The 5,860-nt window shown below is 37.0% G+C and overlaps 1 long non-coding RNA gene across 1 annotated transcript in view; it reads left to right on the forward strand.

Annotated features, from left to right (window-relative positions):
- The first annotated feature begins 5,293 nt into the window (after positions 1 to 5,293).
- Positions 5,294 to 5,860, forward strand: part of LOC103475353 (uncharacterized) — a 3,951-nt gene continuing 3,384 nt past the window's right edge. The window contains exon 1 of the long non-coding RNA XR_535323.1: positions 5,294 to 5,772. This is a non-coding gene — a long non-coding RNA (uncharacterized LOC103475353). The remainder of the gene's footprint in view (positions 5,773 to 5,860) is intronic.

The following is a 5,860-nucleotide window of genomic DNA, read 5'->3' on the forward strand; positions in this document are numbered from 1 at the left end:
CGTGAGAATTCCTCCTTACTTGGGCCCTTTTTAATTTCTCCAGCTTCTAGCTCTTTGAACCAAGTGATGGTTCATTCATTAATATTTATTTCCCTTTACATCACTTTGATGGTGGAGCCTTTTAAATGTTTAATTTGGTTCAGGGCCATTAAACAGTAATGCCGGAGTCTTTTAATTCTATACAAATTATGCTGCAGCTTGATCGAAGGCAAAATAAAATATGGGAACAATCTGGGTGTTCTGTATAATGGTGATCTGGTTAGATAAACAACTTGTTTTATAGTACTCTGTCTTATTTTGAAATTGTTAATATTTCATGTTTTATTTTTGCTGCAATTATCTCACATATAAAAGATAGACTACAGCTGAGAGTGTGCATTTAAGTCCCAACATTCATGAGAAAACTCATGAATGTATTTTTCTGCAGCATTGCTCATCAAACAAAGAATATAGCTAACATTGCTACAGCACAACTAACTCAAATATTTTTTTATAAAATCAAAATGACTTTGCTGGGTCATTTCAGCTGCATGAAACTTGCAAGCAACTAAATTCACATTGTCTGAAATCATATTGAGATCTTACAGAGTTTTGGATGAACTGTACATACAATAAGAACATGTTATGTACTTTATGCTTCAGGTACATTGGAGCCCAAAGACGGTCTCAGTTCTGTGCCATTGAGCAAAACTTTGAGTATTTAATTTAAACGTGTTATTTATAGCTTCACATCATCAGCATCATAATTTGAGATATTTGAGTTTTTTTACAACCTGAATAATATGTCATATATATCATATTTATGCAGATAAATAACAGCTGTTGAATTTTTTTAATCGAGGTAGAAAATAACTTGAAACATTGAAACTGGACCTGACCTTAAGAAACAGATTTTATTTACAAGAAGGTACATTAAGAGAACGCTGTCTGTTTCCAGTTTATTAAATAGCTCTCTACCCGATGACTACATGTGAACTGAAACTGTAGCATGTATTTCCTCAATTAAAATGTATAGTTTATTATATCAAAGGCAGTAGAGAAATCTGATAATCAGTTATCTATTTCTCTGTGACAATCATAAGTTATCTGAATCAAAGCAGTTTCAGTAGTGCAACCTGGTCTTTATGGCATATTGATAAAGTTATTTTCAAAAAAATAACTTTGTATTTCTTAATACACCACTGTTTCCTTTATTTTACTTATTGCAGGTAAAAGACTATTTAGATGAGCATTTGGAGCAGGAAAAGGAATACTTGTTATCATCTTAGCTATTTCTCATGCTGCTGGAAATTCTCCATTCTCCAAACTCAAACACATGACAAATAGGATGTAATAAGTATATTTTCTATTATTTTTATTATAGTAACTTTATGAAAAAGAAATATACACTTTCATTATTATGACAAGACTGATCAATGTTTGTATCATTTTGTCAGCTTTGTTAAAATGCTGAAAGAAAGTAGAGTTGTTCCAACGATGGACTACTGAGGTTGAAAGAAAATGGCAGACAGATAACAAGCACACTAATAAATATATAAAGTAGTGTAAACGTTGTACCAGAAAAGGCAATGCAATAAATCGATCAGCAACAATCTTCAATAAAATCATTGAAAAGAAGAAAGGAAAGTTTGGCTCAAAACTATCCGGTAGAAGTACTTTAACACAGAGGTGAAATGGATGCCGTTTTAAAATAACCAGAAACAGAACCAGAAAGGAATAAAGAACTGATTCAAGACAAAGTGTCTTCAGTCATCAAAATGTTCTGGCTGATTATAAGGGAAGGACATAACATATTATTATATTATTATTTAAATGTTTGTGATAAAGTTATGCTTTATGATTCCTTGTAATTTGGAGATCACATAATGCAGGTATGAAATATCCCAATAAAAAAATCAACTCGCTATTGTTCTGTTGATGTGCAGTGCATCATTATAAAGGGCTCAGCTGGTGTATGAGCTGGAAATCCATGTTTGCTGATTATAGAGGTGATGATGAGACTCTTAAATGATGCTTATAAACTATAACAATTTAATGCATTGATAATAAAAAAACACTTAAAAAGATCATCAGTAAAAGTGTGTGCATAAAATAAGTTTATAGATCCAATTTATTTGGTTGTTAAAAATAAAGTCATAAGAGCTTATTTTTAAATGTAGTTTTATTGGCCACTGGTTTAGAAGATGTTTATACATCTTCTCTATTTTGGATACTGCAAATGCACGTACAATTACAGGTTAAGAGGCCATTAAGCACATTATAGATGATAAATGCGTCCCACCTTTATTTTCACACAGTAGTGTTTATGTTGTCACTGCTGGAAGCAAGTCATTTAAAAGAGATGGATAAAATGGGACTTGAGAAGAACCCAACATAAATGTCCTGAAGCAATGCAGCTGAGAAAAACGAGACGGAGAAATCACATAAGCAGGAATCACAATCTACCAGAGGAAAGCAGCGGTGGCCAGCGCTGTCCCTTCATACTATGTGCAAGAATGTTTACATTATATTACTCATTATACTCATTTACTTTATTAAATTATTTTCTAATTAAAAGATTTTAATTCAATTCTCTCACATATGTTTACAGATGCCATACACAAAATAGGGAAATATTAGACAATCAGAAAGCAACAGGAGACAATGTGTTTTTTTTWAAAAAAACATTATAATTGGCTCATTTCAAAGAAAAAAATTGAAGGTTTTTTTGTTGGCCTGGAAAATCCAGCATTATCTTATACCAACAGAAACATTCGCCACCTGCTGAAAGAAGAGCCATTTTAGTTTTCTGCACTCTTTAGATAAACTTGCTCCAGGACCACCAATAGATTTTTGCACCAGATGGAGGCGCATAATAGAGACATTTTCACATCAAGGTCGACTGACAGAAATCTCACTGCCCAGTCAGTGTCCAACTTCAATTTCAGGGTTTTTGCTCATTTATCCCCATCTCTCGGGTTTACACAATAATAATTTACCACAATTTCCTCTAGTTTCACTTGTAGCTGTGGGAAATAATGTTTGTGTAACTATTTGATTTTTTTTTTCCTTGCAACAAACACATTTTTAGACAAAGCCATGGCAAGAATTCCAGACATATTTCTCCGTTTTCTATCTAAAAGCTGGAAAACATCTTTTCCAGTTCATTGTTCAAATGAACAATTTCAACAGATGTCATGTAATTTATTTTTGCTATAATCACATGCTTGTCAACATGACCTGAAACAATTTTTACCCCCAAATTCTGTTTGATTTCTGTTGCAGTTACATGACAAAAAGTAAACAGTGGCACATAATAATTTATGGCCTTTTTAAAATATATTTATGTCAACAATAGAATACTCATCTTTCTGAGCCTTACTCTCCTTTAAGGAGACAACATAACACTCACTGCCTGTAGAACTGTAATTTTAGGGAGCTAATCATCACAAAAATTACAGCAACACTAATGCTAAAAAACTAAAACCTGTCTGACTCTCCTGGATCCCCCATCTGGCTCCTCAGTCTCTCCTGGATCCCCTGTTTTGCTCCACCGTGGGCCTCCTCCGTCTGCCTCTTGAATAGAAATCAACAACTCTTTGGAAAAATGGTAGCGTTTTGCCACTTGCAAAATGGCAGAACGAGAGAATGCCATTCTCAAAATTATGCCATAAACAGACTGAAATAATTCACTTTTTCTGTTAAACGATCTTATTCAAGTCCGAAACAGAGTAAATAATCATATTAAACATTTATTAGCGACAGCTGTTAATCGATAAAGCTTTCTATAGCCTGTAGCCGCATGTAGCTTTCTGGCATTTAAGAAAACCGGACATTTAGAAAGTTATGAGGCAATTTTATGTAACATAGTGGCATAAAACAATGTAAAATACTCAAATGGAATCAGCTAAACCATATAGGACTATCGGTGAATTACAACATTCCCTGGACAAACTGTCCGACCTTTGTCGCTTGGACATAACACCTTTTGGATGAACCTCTAAGCACTTTAAAATTACACAAAACACATAAAATGTTTAGCTAAGCACCCGGGAACCACACCTACTGTGAACAGCGTACCGATGGCGGGTGTCGGGAACAGTGAGCAAACACTGGCACTGTTGTCTGCAGTCGTTAACTGCTAAGCTAGCAGTTTGACCCTGATTGGTTGGCCTGGAAAAATGATCCATGATAAACTGCCCGGTGGCTCGCATCTTGGGTCCTGAAATGGTTGGAGAACTGGATCAGGGACTTGCTTACCATGGACCTTACCACAGGGCCCACCTTTCATTGGCTAATGCCCATTTTACGTCACAGCGCCTCTATAACGTGGGTTACTGGCTCACAAACTCATGCTAATGTACATTGTGGACTACCAGACCGACAGAAAGTTTTTGCGTCAGGACTCGAAAAAAAATGGTTCTCCGTCAGTGGGGTATCTGCGCAATGTCAGGTATCCTGATCATGTTTGTGGAACTAAAGTTCACAGATTTCCAAAATCTGAAACGGAAAACCTTGCTTGGATCAAAGCTTGTGCACGACCGCATTTGCAGCTCAACCGTTGTAGGATCAATAAGAACAAAGTGTCTGCTGGCGTAAGTATTATTGCTTTGCTTTCTTTGTGTTTAGTGAATGAAAAAAAATAGTCAATAAACGCATCCATTATGAAAACCTTTTAGCCAAGTACAGCATAATGGCAGTACCGATACAACTTCTACATCCTGAAGCCTGTCTGTTACAGCCTTACGTTAGCAACAGATCAATATGCAATGTGTACCGTATCTGACATACATTAAAGATTTTATTTCACCTGAAAAGGCTTTTTACTAAACTGTAATCGTGTTAGCCACGCTAGCTTTTACTAAACTGTAATCGTGTTAGCCACGCTAGCACCGAGTACCGTGTATCAGGTGTAGGCACATTCGAACCCTCAAAACCATGAATGTCCGACTCACCCAGCCTTGCAAGAACAACAGCCATCAGTGATCTTGTCCACAGCTATATTTATGCTGGGGGTCTGAGGATCTGCTGTCCTCATCGACTGGTAGCATTTAGCTGCAACTAGCACAATGTTAGAGGCATTGCGTGGCTAAAACATCTTGATGTCGTCCAAAAAAGATGACATGGACTTGTTGGTTCCCTTCTCCATTGTCGTGGCTGATATTTTGTGAAAATTCGGCAGAAATGCTAAACTAATCGACTCAGAAATACTCTGCAGTCAGTCGAAACGAAAAATCCCATAGAACCTAAACTCTGCGAGGAGGTTAGTGTGAGACATGAAGTCACGTGGGACTTTCGAGGGACGTTTCTGGGCGGAGCTTGGTAAGGTCCATTAGCGGCTGGCACTGGAGGAGAGGAATCTCCTTCACCGATACCTAGCGTTAGCTAGCTTAGTTCGAGCTGCATCGGCGGCATTCGGTCAAGCTCGGTGAAACTACGTCACTGGATTTTGGATCTCAGATAGATGATTGCTTCTTCTTATTCTTTCTTTTTTTTCTGTCTGCCTCTCTACTCCTGTTAGTGGTAATCAGCGTCAGTTGCCTACCCAGAAGCTACCGGCGTGTTTCCAGCGTGCTACGTGTCTTACAACCGGAAGTACGAGCTATATCATTAGCTCGAATGCGCATGTGCTGAAGATTCCAGCATGTTCCGATTATTTTTCCGCTTTTTTCTCTGTTGTTGTGCGGTTTTTAAATATTTTACCTCATGACCACAAGTGACGCGACACCTGGATCAGAAACACAYRAAGATCCAGATGGACGGATTTGAAGTGCACAATCACTGACATCTCAGGTATGTTCTACACCTGCTGAACACATTCACATGCGCACCATTATACGTTAGTTACTTATGTAATCCAGATTTGGCGTACGCATATTAT

Source organism: Poecilia reticulata, linkage group LG14 (assembly GCF_000633615.1).
Source record: "Poecilia reticulata strain Guanapo linkage group LG14, Guppy_female_1.0+MT, whole genome shotgun sequence".
Lineage (NCBI taxonomy): Eukaryota > Metazoa > Chordata > Actinopteri > Cyprinodontiformes > Poeciliidae > Poecilia > Poecilia reticulata.